Source organism: Camelus ferus, chromosome 3, assembly GCF_009834535.1.
Source record: "Camelus ferus isolate YT-003-E chromosome 3, BCGSAC_Cfer_1.0, whole genome shotgun sequence".
Classification (NCBI taxonomy): Eukaryota; Metazoa; Chordata; class Mammalia; order Artiodactyla; family Camelidae; genus Camelus; species Camelus ferus.
The window spans coordinates 55,496,774-55,512,447 of record NC_045698.1 but is presented as its reverse complement, the minus strand read 5'-3'; the positions used below and the strand labels follow the sequence as shown (position 1 = coordinate 55,512,447).

General features: G+C 35.4%; 1 protein-coding gene across 2 annotated transcripts in view; it reads right to left on the bottom strand.

Moving 5' to 3' along the window:
- The window catches only part of XRCC4 (X-ray repair cross complementing 4), a 225,868-nt gene that overhangs the window by 51,951 nt on the left and 158,243 nt on the right, over nt 1–15,674 (bottom strand). Inside the window, exon 8 of one of the 2 annotated variants that reach the window (XM_014554098.2) lies at nt 11,867–11,887. The exons of the other annotated variant lie outside the window; for it this stretch is intronic. The gene's annotated coding sequence lies outside the window, so the exon portion shown is untranslated. Of the gene's footprint in view, nt 1–11,866; nt 11,888–15,674 lie in introns of those variants that run through there. 2 annotated transcript variants of the gene reach the window in all.

Below are 15,674 nucleotides of genomic sequence, written 5' to 3'. Positions count from 1 at the left end.
TGACTATTTTATGGATGAGATTATATCATGATTTTATGATTAGACTCTAGATGCCTGTCTGATTCCATTCTGAGTCATCTATAAGGAGAGCAAAGAAGACTGTGCATTATAAAATGGAATTATAAACTGTCAGGCTGAAATAATCAAACATCAACATTAATCAAATTTAAGTCAGCTTTATTTTTGAACCCCTTGAGTGAATATTTGTAGAATAAGGTCCAGACAGCTATGCTGTTCTCCCCCTTTTGCTCCAGGATCTTGAGTTGGACATTGTCTGAAAACAGATTTCCTTGTCAGATGGATAAGATTCTGCAAATAATTTTGCACAGAAGATTTTTCTCCTTCTTTCTCATATTGTCCCTGAAACCTTGTGAATGGGCAGAATACCAAGTCTTCTGACAGATCTAATATGTATGCAGTTCTTTCCAATTTCTTATCTAAGAATATGTTGACTGGAACATATTGTGTGTATGTGTGTGTATGTATACATACACATATGTACATAATGCATATATATAATATATACACATATACATATGTGTGTATATATGTATGAATGAATGTGTGTATGTGTATGTATGGGTACACACACACACACACAGACCCCTCTCCTATTGGTTCTCAACTCTGTATTTGTTCATTTCTGCCTTAGGTTTCCCAGTGACACTAATGCAAAGCTGAGGTCTTTGGCATTTAGGACCAAGAAGATGATTCAAATTACTGGATTAATGATGTTCAATAATTTTTCATTTTCATCTGATCTAAGCAGCAATGGGAAGAAACCATGAGTTCTTTGCTTAATTCAATTTGACTATCAATTAAGAAATTTTTAAGGAAGACTTTTTATAAGGGTTTCAAGATATACACTGCACATTAGTATGCATTTGAAATCTAGCTAAGAATAAAAAAAAAACTTTCACCAAAACCTTATAAAGTTTTATGATCTATATCACAAATGTTCACAGTTTATCATATCAAGTGTGTTAAGTCACTATACTACAAAATTACAAATTTTAAACAGTTAGTTTCAAATAAAAATTACATAAGAAAGAGAAGTATTTGTTACCATATGTAGTATGCTATGTGTTTACGTGGATTATCTCATTCAACACAAAAACAGAAGGAAACAAACAAACAACAAACTATCAGCTATGACCTCTTATGTCCTTTAACAAAGGAGAAAAATGAAGTTTAGTGACATGAATTAATTTGCCTGAGGTCAAAAAAGCTGGTAGGTAGTAGAGCTAATGATTCTAAAGCCTGTGTTCTTAACTGTTATTTAACCAAGACATGATTTTGAATGGATAGAACTCAATCCACTTTTTAAAATCAGTGTTGTTGACTTTGTGTTGACACTATTGTAGCTACTGAAGAACAGAGGTCAGTGATGGACAATTTTTCTGAACGATTTCTAGGATAGAAATGTGACTAGCAGCTAATCAGACTAGTATAAATATCTGAAAATAGCATTTAATATAGTCTTTGAAGCAGAAAAACACCAGGAAAAATAATATCAACTACCTTTCAATAATTTGAAAACTGTTTAATTTACAGCAAACATTAAAATTAACAGGAAACTGTGAGGCTCGGCAAAACTGACTTTGGTAGAAATGTGTTCATTGGAATTTCACTGTTAACACTACAGATTGAGATTTGCTGTTAGGCAGGCTTGTTTTGGAGTATACTATTTAGACACGGGTCTATATCCTTTCTTTGCCATATCTTCAGGAAAGCTCCCTGTATCTCAGTTTCTTCATGAGCCCAATAAGGATAATTAGAGTTGCACAACTGTTTCAATGACTAGAGAGAATCTATGTGATGAATGGTGAAAACATAGTAGGTGCTAACTAAATAATGGCTGCTGTTATTATTGCTCACATTACTACCGTTCTCACAAATGTAGAGGGTTGCCTATATTATAAAGAGCAGATCCTAGAGAATCACTTCAGAGAGCCGCTAAGTGAGGGAGAGAACCACTGTGGCTTGCTTTGGGTAAGGAGTAAAGGTGACAAACTGTCAGACAGAAAAGCGAATGTGTGAATCAAAAAGGTCAGAGAAGAACTGTAACAGGGAGCTTCTTTCAGAGACTTTAGACATGAAGTTGATTAGTTGCGAAAGGACATTGAAATTCACACAGACAGACCAATTCATAGTCCATTGGTCCCAAGAGCCACATTTAGATTCCAGTCAGAGATGTGTTGTGCCAAATTATTCCATCTCTAGAGCCTCACCCAGCTATGGATATTATCTTAGTAACCAGGAATTAAGGGCTGGATCCTCTGGTTTTTCTAAAGAAACACACGCCAAGGGCAGGGGATATTATACACTAATCTCACTTCTGATTCAAACTTTGAAAAAAAGTAATAATGAGCTCCTGTGAAAAGTCATGTTTTTCGTTTTTGTAAATCAGATGCTACATTCCAGGAGGGTGGAGTGAAAGCGGAGGTAATCATAGTCCCTGCCGCCGCCCCTCGGAATAAAGCCCAAAGGAATTACCAACAGGACCAGGAAAAATTATACAATGCAGAATTACAAGAACAGACTCATGGTTTTCAACTAAATTTATTACTTTTAATTTACCAAGGCTATTGTGATGAAACAAACATTCCCCCCCTACTTTGACTGATATTAATTTGTTGCACAATATAGCACCACAGCCAATTTCTCTTTGATTGCAGAGTATTTCCCAAAACTACGAACAAATTAGAATAATTCTGAAAAAGATGCTTACTTTCAACTCTGTTGTTTCCGTCAGCCAGTAGGTCAAAATAAGCTACGAAACTATTACAAAGAGATTCCAAAGACAGTGTAATGACCTGTTTTTATTCACAAAACCACAGCAACTCCCCCATTTACCTATCTGTTCCTTCTACTTCCTGGTATAGTCCAATAACTCCCAGAATCCACCTGTACGTTCTTTACAGTTTAAAAAATTTATTTTATTTTAACTCTACAAGTCATACATGAATGTATTTAGACTGTACTTCAGATAAGGCTAAAATCTCCTTTGAGATACTTACCCCCAGCCTCTAATTCCAACCCTCACCATAATTAGAGGTAGCCATTATTAACCAGTGTTTCAAAACCTTTACGTACCAATAGAAAATACTTCTACTTTCTGTTCTGTTTTTTCCTAGTTGCCATTATAATGTACGAACAATCTTTCAACTTGCTTTTACTAAGTGGTAAGAAATTCTGGGGTACACATATTCATTTATAGAGGCTAAAGATTAGTGAAAATAATGACACAGCAGGTTGTATGAACCTGTGCATAGCCATGAAATTTGGGGTATGTCATTAACTTCACTAACCTCATTTCTGAATAATCTTCCATCTCCCTCTCTCATAGGTTTTGTGTAAAAACTAAATGAAGTAGTAAGTGTGTGTGCTTTCAAAGCTATACTGTTTTATATATAACTACAATATTATTTCTTAACTATTATCTGAAAAATAAAATCAGGTAGTGCTACTATTCTAGAAATATATACTATAGGTGTTTAACTTGAAATTTTAACCAAGCAGTGCCACAAGAATATTTCAATAGTGAAATTTTTAGTTAGTGGCATAGTCTTTCCTAGCTTTGAATTCTTCATTGGAAGCGCAAAGATGTAATCATGAGAAAATAAATTTGCATGTAAGTTCAAGTTATTAAACTGATTGTTTACAAATCTGATTTGGTTTTTAATTCTGTGAGCTTCTGTGCCTGATTCTAGAGTAAATGAGCAGCAGTCTTAATGTATTAAAACAATGAGAATGACTAAATCTGAAGAGATTGCAAAACTATGACATTTTAAAACATTTTAATATTTATCCCAAATCTACTTCTTGTGGTATTCAAAGGAATTAGTTTAGTAAAAACAACTGTATAAATTATTTCCAGGAATCTGGAAAACTCATATCCTAGGATTAACTTCCCAAGGGATTTTTTTTTAAGTTAATTTGGGAAATTAGCAGCATTTTACTTTACCACAAGTCTTTGCCACACCTGACCGAATATAGTTGTCATTTGTACATTGAAAGCATTTTGGGGGGGGTATGTTGAGTCATGTGTTATATAAGCACAACAGGGTTTGCACTAAAAATTGTCATTGTAATAACACTATTTGGTAGTCTAACTTCATACGTGTATCCTTAATTGCACAGTCAATAATTTCTCACACTGGAGTTTTGAATGTTTGCTTAAAGTGTTAGCTATTCCTATGTTTTATAAACCAAAACAGAATTTCCAGAAACAATGAAGGAAACCAAAATAAATATTTCTGAATTTCAAAGAAAAATTTTAGTTTAAGTTACAATTCTTTTAAGCAAAATGTTCTTTAGAAAATACAAGCCTAAAAGGTCCGTATTTTAAATATTTTCAGACATTAAGATTCTTGGAAGAAACAGTTTTAAAAGAATGCTCTCCAAAGCCCCCTTCATTTCTAGTTTTTTTTTTAAAAATAACAAACAATATGACCTTCACTCAAACTAAAAACTGCTATTGTATTTGTTCTGATTGCTTTTCATCATAAATTACTCACATTTTGGGGGGCCGGGGTGGAGATTTTGGGGGAAAGACTGATGTTTCTCAACCTTTCCAATTTCCTTGATTTGAAACACATTACCTCACATTATTTCTTCAACATCTCCAAGTTCAAAGGGCTACCCAATTTTCACTTCTCAACATTAAAACAAGAAAGAAATGTGGGAAAATACTGACATACATACATGTAAGTAAAATATATTACAAAAAGCCATTACATCTTGGGGGGTATCAGTGTAATCACAGCAAGATAACTCAGAGATGAGTTAAGATCCCAAAATACAACTAAGTCAGAGGGCTTTCCGAGTACACTCATGTCTGAGAAGGAAGGTGGGGCAGATGGAACATGTATCTAATGTCTACCTTTCAGATGCCAAATGTGAAGGCAAACTGTAAGAATTATTTGAGGTCAATTTTGTCCAACTCCAGATTATAAATCTGAGTAAACATACGTATTTAATGAATTAGTAGAATAACGTAGATTATAAAATTCTAATTGTATAAATCAGAACAATGAGTCATATGACAGTTTTAGGACCCATTTTAATGTCCTATAGTTCGTGCCAATTTTTCTAAAAAGAGAAATTCTGACCACTGGTACTTCAAAAAAATTAGTTTTCACTCAGAGGAAAAAGTAAGAAATAATACAATCATAGATGCTCCCATTAAGCAGACAAAATGAGAGAAATGAACATTATAACTATCCATTCTACAAATCAGGTGAACAGCAGAAAAAGTCACATGGTATCAGAAGACCACAGGCTCCCAGCTCTAGTTTCAGTATCCTGAAACATTTTGGATCATAGTTTCTCCAAATACAAAATGAGGAGGTTGAACTGTCACTTCAGTGTTCTCTACAACTTATGATATATTTCATGGGAAAAATTTCATAATGTTAGCAGATTTACAAATGAATTGATATGATTTGAATGCCAAAAATGGTAACCTGGGAAATTTCAGTGACTTGTGGACTATTTATTGCTGTCAAGTAATTCTTTTTTTCAAAGACTATTTTTTCGTTTGGTTACATAAATAATTACATGTTACCTGAAGACAATGTAGAAAACAGAGACAAACTCAAGTAAGAAAAAGAATGATTTATAGTCACTATGCAAAGATAACCTGAGCTGTTAACATACCTGTTTCCTATCTGTTGTTACATCAATTACTATAATTTATTGAATCCAGTGGTTTTCAAACTTTTATGAGCAGAATCTTTTTTTTCCCTAAAGAAAATCTTACATATAACCTTAATATGTACAAGGACTAAAAATGAGAATTCTCTGACTGAAATGGTGATGAAGAGCCAGGGTTATTCTGATGTGGTTATCAACATAATCCCATGGAGCCCTGGACTCTAAGAAGTATCCTTTTAAATTATTTTTTTTTCTTTGAGGGGGGAAGGTAATTAGGTTTATCTTTTAACAGAAGTACTGGGGATTGAATCCAGGACCCTGTGAATGCTTAAGCACACACTCTACCACTGAACTATGCCCTACACCCAGAAGTATCCTTTTAAAACCATTGACTTAAACAATTTCCTAATGTTAGACATTTAAATTCTTTCCATGGGTTTTTTGTTTATTTGTTTTGACTTTGCTATTACAAATAACATTCAGATATTTGTATATGTTCGTGGTTATTTCCATTGGATAAATTCCTGGAGGCTAAATTTCTGAGTCAAATGGTTTTAAGGCATTCATTGTCACACCAACTCCTTTAAGGATTGTCTTGTCCCAAACCATTTGACACCATCAGGAGGTACCCATTTTCTGTGCTGCTTTTAACAGTAACTAGCCCCATTTGTAACATTTGAATCAAATGTTCTATTTCTCTATGACATTTTTCCTCATCTTCCCTTTCTCTTCCTCGTGATGCCAAATAGGTTGCTGCTAAGGGGAAATAAATGTCCTCTTTGAAGTACCAATAAATCCTTCCTATTAAATGTCACCAAATGCCTAATGGATTAGCCTTTTGCTGTCTTTGGACAATGATCTGTCAAGCAGTCAGCTTCTATATAGGACTGACCAACCAAAGCATACAGTCACCTTCAGAGGGAATTACCTTTGTTACTTGGTGCCCCAGGACACCATACGCCTTACCCTAAGTCTTGTTTATTATGTATCTGAGCTTTGGTTAAAGTCTATTCAAAGCAGCTTCTGACCCCAGATTCCCAACAATGAACAGGATAGAGCAGACTTTCAAATAAGAAGAGACCCTGGAGATGATCTAATGTATGCTCATCATTTTATAGATGTTGATACTGAGACCCACAGTGGCTTCTCAAGAGCTCAAATGGTAACAAAGACAAATTACAATTGTTTCTGTCCCAGTGAATTTATAGCCTAGTGAGGATACTGACAAATAAATCAACAAATACCATGCTTTGTGATAGATGTTATAGGGAATAAGGCAGAGAAGGAGAAGAGCAGGTTGGATGATTTTTCTGAAGACAAGTTGTACTGTACTTTGAAGGAAATGAATAGGTCAGTGAGATATAGAAATGGAAAGGCAGTAATGCATTCCAGGTAAGGATAAGCATGAAACTTTGGAAGACCTTGGCATAATTCAGTGCCATAAACGATAAAGCTTAAAATGTGGCTAGAGAGAAGGCCACTGGGGGATTAAAACTCAAATGCCCCTGAGCTACATAAACAGGTGAAAGTTCACGAGTGAAATCTGTGGTAAATTAAAGAGTGACTGTCCTCTCTGAAAAGAAAATGTCAGTATAGCCAATTGTCACCATGTGAAGGGATAATTTTACAATATGAAGGGAAGCCAGAAATCTCTCCATTTTTAAATCAGTGTTGGCACCAAGTTCTTAAGAAACCATGGTACAAACAAGAGCAAACACATATGTAAGCTGAATTTTGCTAACATCCTGGCAGTTTACACCCTCAGGGCGAAGGAGTTAGGCTGGGGGCAGCTCATGAAAGGCTCTGTGTACGAAGCGAAGGGGTTTGGACTTTATCCTGAAAACTGTAGGGACTCATTAAAAGACTTGAAGTGATTAACATCTCAGAAGGGTCACTCTGGCAGCTGTGTGAAGTCTGGAAGGGAGCTATGTAACACGGGCTTAAACCAAGGCAGTGACAGGGATGTGGAAAGGAAAAGACAGATTTGAAAGATGTTAAAGAAGGCAAACAGTTTAGTACATTACAGTTGAAACTTGAACCCAGGTCTCCTACCTCCTTGCTTTATATTTTTATAACTGTATCAGCACTGCAGAATGCCTTTTCGAGTGGAATATTATTTAGTTTGCAATTAATAAGGAACAGGGGATTCTTTGCAAACATTACCTTGAAACACTAGAATTTTTTTCCTATGGGTATTATTTATGTAATGTAGGCAAACAATACACTAAAATAAACTGCAGGAAAGAGGATATACAGAGAAATCATGAGGAGATAGACAGTGGGCATGGACACTGATCATGAATAAATAAACCCATCTACCATGAATCATTTGGCTAACATTCTATGTCAGTTTACAGCTAAATAATGGCTGAAGATATCATGGAGTATTTGGCCAAGGAACAGAAAGGACTATCTTACTCTAGTCCTACCTCAAAAATTCTATGACTGAAAATTACTCAATTTATATGTTTCTGGATCATCTGCGTGTGGTTAATCTCCCAGTACTTAGTGCAAGTGAAGACCATAGCTTTAATTTGTTTAGTACATTTTTTTAGTTCAGTGTATAACTGAGCCAGACAACAAGCAAGTCAAATGGAAAGTGAAATCATTAGGTGGGGTGAAGTGATGTCAAATCTCTGAGTGTTTTTTCTCTTAACCTTCTGGATGGGCGCTGGACTCTACTTGCCTGACTGGCACAAGATGAATTTATAAAAGAGCATTTGTTAAATAGCTCTGTGAATAATAAAATCTACCCCTACTACCGGCTTGAGAAAAAGCTGAAAATGCTATATTTTTCTTTATTAAACAAGATATTAATTTGTTTGCAAAATTGTGGAAGAATCTGTAGTTGTCTTAAAGTTTCTCTATTACACGATTACATTGGTACTGAGAGGAAACAGAACTTCCAAATAGTAACATCCAGAACTATGTTATATATTTGTGAGTTTGTAATAATGTAGCTAAACAGTGGTTTATTCTGAGCTTCTACTCTGCTTATGGTAAAGGTACCAATGTTCACTTCATGGTAGCAGTACATTGAACTTTCAACCACTGTTGTCTTGTGGTTATTTTTTATACAATAATGTGATGGTACTAAGAATATGCTATATGTGGACAAGTCCCTGTATTCTGTCGATTGGAATAGGTTAGGTTATACTGCAGTAGCAAACACGCCAATAAATCAGTGACTTGAAACAACAAAGCTTTAATTTCTCATTAGTGCCATATGCTCATCAGCAGTGGCTTGGGGGCTCCACTCTGTGGTATCCTTCTTCTAGGACCTTGGATGACAGGACAGCTACCAACATTGCCAGTCACCATGGCAGAGGGGAAGAAAGCTCTCTGGCTCGGAAATTATACGATGCATTTAATCAAAACTGGCTAGTGAGAACTAGAATCACAGCCTTACTCAGCTACAGCTATGAAGTTCAATTTTACCATGGCCCAGATGGCAGAGAGCTGGAAATATTTAGTGAATAGAACTAATGACAATCACAGTCACCCAAATAATTGCTCTATTATAGTTTCATGTATCTTTTGTTTTCTCTACCTGGCTGGACGGTGAAGTTAGAATCTATGACTTAAGAGGATCCTAACAAATTCTTTTGATTCAATACATGAATTAATTAGCTCGATTAAAGTGTGATTTCAATGAAATAATTATGTCTTTTTGGAACTTTTGCCTCAATACTATATATATTTTAAAATCCAGTTCTGATATAATACTAAAGTTGCCAGAAATAAATAACAAAATTGTTCAAATGAATTGAGAGACCAGAAAATAATTACTTGGCTGTTACATACAGGCATAATTAAAACAGATAACCAAAAACGGAATGAATTCATTTTTCCATGGATGTTATAATCTCTTAATGAATAAAGCCTGGAACTCTGACACTACAATCCTATCTATCTATCTATCTTTACGTTTACTGAATTTACTGTTTAAAGCTCCACATTAGGAACCACTCAAGCACCGCTGAAGAGAAACACTCACCCATTCTGACTGTTCTCACTTTAAGATCATAGCCATAAATCCCAAATGTTTAGGACTCTCAAATCTTTATCTCCAGACCTCACTTCTTCCAGGAACTCCAGAATCATATATCTTGATATCTCTGCTTTGATGTCTGCTAAGTATTGTAAACATAACCTAGCCAAAACAGAACTTTTTATTTTTCTGCTCTGCAAACCAGCTTCTTTCCTAGTCCTTCCTGTGTCTGAAAACAGCACTACTCACCTAGTTTCTCAAGCAAAAAACATAGGAATCCTCCCCATTCCCTTCTGTCCCTTATTCTCCTAAGTCGAACCTAGAAGCAAGTCCTGGCAACCTCACTGCTAAAACATACCCAAGATCCAGGAACTCTCACTATCCCCCTCAGATAGCCTAAGTCACAATTGACTTTTGCCTGGATGAATGTGAACCCCCCTGATTTTCTGTTTTCATTAACCCACACATCCACATCCATTGTCCACATAGTGGTCATAGCAGTCTTTTAAAACAAATGTCAGACCATGTCATTTCCCTCCTTAAAATCTACCCTAATACCATGAATAAAATTCAAAGAATATTAGCCCTCAAAGCCCTGCAGGGTCTGACTGGATCCATTTCATTGACCACATATTTATGTTACATACCACTCCTTCGCTCTCCCACTACAAGGGCCATTTTTCTATTCCTTCAATATGCCAGGTTTGACTCACCTTAGGGCCTTTGCATTACTTATTTTATCCTAGTCTTTGCAGGGATGTCTGCTTGCCATTTAGTTCCATTTTAAATATCAGTTCCTCAGAGAGACCTTCCATGATCACTTTATATAAAGGGGAACCATCTCATCACTATCTTTTACTTCATCCTCTTTTAATTATCTGCATATCTCTTGTTTATTATCTGATGCAATTTGTTCATTTGTACATTTTTTGTTTATTTCATACCACTAGAATGTAACTACAGCTATTCTGTTCAGCGCCATATCCTTTGTGCCTAGATCAGGGCCTGGCTTGTGCAAGTTACTGAGCAAATATTTGTTGAAAAGATGTTTATGATTTGACTATGCTCAAGGTACATAGTACCAGCAAGCAAGGTACCAACGTTACACAACATAACACTTCTAAATTTATCTTTGGTCACTCTACAATTATTCAAGAATTTCCAATGATAAAAATTATTAGACTATAAATTATTAAACATAATAAAACAAATATGCTTTCATAGTATAATTTTACCATAAGTAATTAACTTGGAAGACAACTTGCCTTCAAACCGAAACAACTGGAAGGGGAAAATAAAATGAACAAGAACAGAGCAGCAGTAGTAACCAATATTGAGCATTACCAGTGCCTAGCACATTACATTTCTCACCTCATAAATTTTAATGAAATGGGCATTACTACCCCCATTTTAAAAATTAGAATATTGAGGCTCAGAGTGATTAAACAGCTTGTCCCCTAACACAGCAACTGAGTTAGGGTGCTAGTCTATAGCTAACGATTTAATCTACGGCATGCTCTTAGAAGGAAGCTACGTGGCGAATCCTGACTGCGAAGCAACAACAGCTACTACAGCTGTAAAATCAGTGCTCTCTCTCTCAAGAAGCTGATGGCGGGTAGGCCTTTTACCAGAGAGAGAGAACTATACTGAGGTGCAGAGTGTTCGGGTAACAAATCGTATTTTATTGTATTCATTAACTTTATATTAAATTTTACATTTATGTTCAAGTGATACTGGTTTTCCCTTTAAGGAGGTATCACCTCACACCAGTCAGAGTCGCCATCATTCAAAAATCCACAAATGACAAATGCTGGAGAGGCTGTGGAGAAAAAGGAACCCTCCTTCACTGCTGTGGGAATGCAGTTCGGTGCAGCCACTGTGGAAAACGGTATGGAGATTCCTCAAAAGACTAGGAATAGATTTACCATATGACCCAGGAATCCCGCTCCTGGACACATATCCAGAAGGAACCCTACTTCAAAAAGACACCTGCACCCCAGTGTTCATAGAAGCACTATTTACAATAGCCAAGACATGGAAACAGCCTAAATGTCCATCAACAGATGACTGGATAAAGAAGATGTGGTATATTTATACAATGGAATACTACTCAGCCATAAAAACCGACAACATAACACCATTTGCAGCAACATAGATGCTCCTGGAGAATGTCATTCTAAGTGAAGTAAGCCAGAAAGAGAAAGAAAAATACCATATGAGATCGCTTATATGTGGAATCTAAAAACAAACAAACAAACAAAGAAAGCATAAATACAAAACAGAAATAGACTCATAGACATAGAATACAAACTTGTGGTTGCCAAGGGGGCGGAGGGTGGGAAGGGATAGATGGGATTTCAAAATTGTAGAATAGATATACAAGATTATACTGTATAGCACAGGGAAATATACACAAGATCTTATGATAGCTCACAGAGAAAAAAATGTGACAATGAATATGCATATGTTCATGTATAACTGAAAAATTGTGCTCGACACTGGAATTTGACACAACATTGTAAAATGATTATAAATCAATAAAAAATGTTAAAAAAAAAAAAAGAAAGTAGAGCTTCTTTAAATAAGCTTCTTTAATGTAAAAAGTAAAGGGTCTTAATAGGTAGTTAACTCACAGCGCAAGTATTACCAAGAAGTGGTAAAAATCATGGTAGGAGGTGGCAAAACTTAGATACAATGCAAATCAATATGGTGGCCTACGCACAGCTGAAGTTTAGGAAATTCTGGACCATATTGTACTTATCTTTTAAGTAGGTTTTCAAAAACAAAATGGGGAATTTTTCATTCTCAGGAGTGAAAGGTGTAACAGCAATTTCATATTCACAGAGTGAAGTGTCCCATTATTCTCTGTAGATATCACACCACATCTGAGATACAAGCAGGTTTTGGGAACATGACTTTAATGAAACACTGCCAAATTACATGCATTCAATGTAAAGCAACCCCAACCAAGAGACTGATAGTGTGAAACCATGTTACACTTGGGGGCTGTTGATAAATTTAGGCTCTTCTAGCCTGAAGAAGTGAAAACTCAGAGGATGAAATGGTCTCCAAATTAAATGGAGTGATATTTTGTTTAGGGGTTGGGTTCTGATGGTAGGCCTTGATGTGAAAATCAAATTATCCTTAAAAATCCTTAGAAATATATTATACTCCATCATGATGTACTAATTTCAATTGGTGAAGCATCTTGGGGTTTTCCTCCTATTTTGATAAATGGTTATTTGTTTTCCATCGAGCAGTAGAAAATATAGTTACCTTATGTTTAGTGTCCAGTTGTTTGGAAAAAGTTTATTTAAATGTGCTGTTCATCTCATGGAAGAATACTAGGAACTCGGGGAAAGGAGGTATGTTTCCTACTTGATATTCACTCCTGGGCGTGTTTGAGTAGAATGCCCATCACTCTTTAAATTGTTCTTTTTTCCCTCTCTCTCCTCTGCCCCTTTTCATAGTGAAAGAGGGGGATGAAGTGTGTGGTGAAAGTGCGTAAGTTGTTTGCACTTATAACACAAATCCACTCTATCGGAGCGACTTTATCTGATATGACACAGAGACAGAACTAGAGTTAAAGGGTGGACATCACTGTGTGAAATGAGCTTTCAATTAAAGTGGTAAGACTTCTGCCCCACAAAATATTTATGTAAAGGTTACATGGCCATATATTTTGGATTAGATAATCAATAAATTCCATTCTAATACTAACACAATAATTATCTGAAACAAGTGAATGAAATGACAAGGAAACAGGAAGAAAAGAATTGTTGTCTGCTACTTTAGATGATCCACATTAATGCTCCCTTTATTGCTTGGAATCCAAATAGGAGTGTAATAAGTAATAAATGTAAGATTCTAGAGTAAATTAGTGATCTACGATATCCCTAAATTTCAGACTGAATGAGTCACTGGATTGGATATCCTATTATTATAAATTATTTGAAATACAGAATAGAATTACAACAATTACAAAGAAGGTTTAAAGAAAAATGCTAAAGACAGTAGAAAATTAAGTAATACAATATAATTGCCAAGAGAAATCAGTTTTCAAGCTTTCAGCAGACTTTAACAAAAAGAAAATTTCAATTGGGTTCACTGAAAAGACAAGCTACGAGAGCGTCTCTGAAATACAATCCAGGAATGCATTTGAGTCAGCAGATGATTATAAAGAGCTAAATAAAATCCCTTCTGCTTTCCTCTATGCAGCCTGTGCATATTTGTATTTTCAAAGTTATTACATTATATAGAAATTCTCTTTTTACATATCCGATTTAGCTGCTAGCTTCTTGAGAACAAGGAATGGTACAGTGCCTCGTACTTGATCATTGTGGGCCCAAATTCTGAGATGAGTTGTAGATGACATATCATCAAACACCACTGACTTGGATAACCTTCAGATTAAAGTTAGGAGGTGATTTTTCAAAATACAATAGCAAGTTTAAATCATGAAAAATAATTAATAGTAACCCTCCCAAGGAGGATTTGGCAAATATTCATAAGACCCCACCAGACAACCAGAAAAATAAACTTTTAACCTTTGGATATCACAATACTGAGACTCTTTCCTTCCCTCCCTCCCTCCCTCCCTCCCTTTCTTCTTTTCTTCTTTTTCTCCTCCTTCCTCTTACTTTTGCCTCCTTCCAAAAATACTTCCTTTTTTTTTAAACATGTTTTTCTAAACTTCCAAAGATACATGCTACAGGACTCTGAAAAGGAATTGAAATTTGTGATGAGATCAAGATCTCTCTTTTTTGACTAAGACTTCAGTTCTTAGTCAAAAATTTGTTTGTTTGCTGTTGTAACACTTAAGACAGTGCCTGGCAAATATGAGGCCTTCAAATTATTTGCTGAATAAATTTTGTATTAGAAAACCTGTCTCCTCCAAACAGCCCTATTTTAAATATGGGACTTTCTACTGGCTCACTGATAAATATTATCATTGTTTATAAAAGTATTATAGAAAATGATAGAAGGTATTTCTACACCCTGTGTAATACAGAGTATGTACAAAGAGTTCAAACAACATATGATAGAAACATAGAATTCACAGATACTAGCGTCTTACAGCAGCATCTCTGTCCTTATTGATTTCTCAGCAGTGTTTGAGAGTTGACCCTCCTTCTTGAAACATAATTTTAGTTTCTATTAAATCATAATCACCTCATTTTCCTCCTGTGTAATAGAGCTTGGCCTCTCATTGGTGATGTATGTAGAACCTAACCCCCAAATCCTGAAGCAACAATCCTAGGGCTCAACCTTGGGTATCATTTATTTAGAATTTTCTCTGATTCCATGGCTTTAAATACTAACTACAGTCAATCCTCATTATTTGTGAATTCTGTATTTTCAAATTCATCTACTTGCTAAAATTTATTTCCAACTCCCAAATCAATACTTAAGGTGTTTTCTCAGTCACCTTCAGACATGCACATGCACAGAGCAGCAAAAAAAAAAAAAAAAAAAAAAGAGTCCATTAAGTGCATGTGCCCAACCAAGGTGGTACAATGTTGTGCCTTCCAGTTTCATCTCTCACACTTTAAAGAAGTGTCCTTTTTGCAGTGTATTTAGTGCCTTTTTTTTTTCATTTTTGTACTTTTTATTGGTGATTTTGCTTTTTTAAATGGCCTCCAAGTATAGAACTAATGTGCTGCCTAATGTTCCCAAGAACAAGAAGGCTATGATGTACCTTACAGGAGAAAATAAGTGTGTTTGATAAGCTTCGTTCAGGTATGAATTATAGTGCTATTGGGCATGAGTTCAATGTTAATGAATCAACAATATGTATCAAACACAGTGTCTTTAAACAGAAACATACATAACACCAGGTTATGTATTGACTGGCTGAGAAAAATGTGACGAAAGGCTCCAGAAATCTAACTCTTTATTTCCCCTAGGGACAACGAGTCAGTATTTGTTAATTCCACATTCACAGTGACTTTATAGAATGTAACTGCTGTGGTGAGAATTGACTGTATGTGTCTATGTCCCCCAAATCTTTCTTAAGCAAACGAAT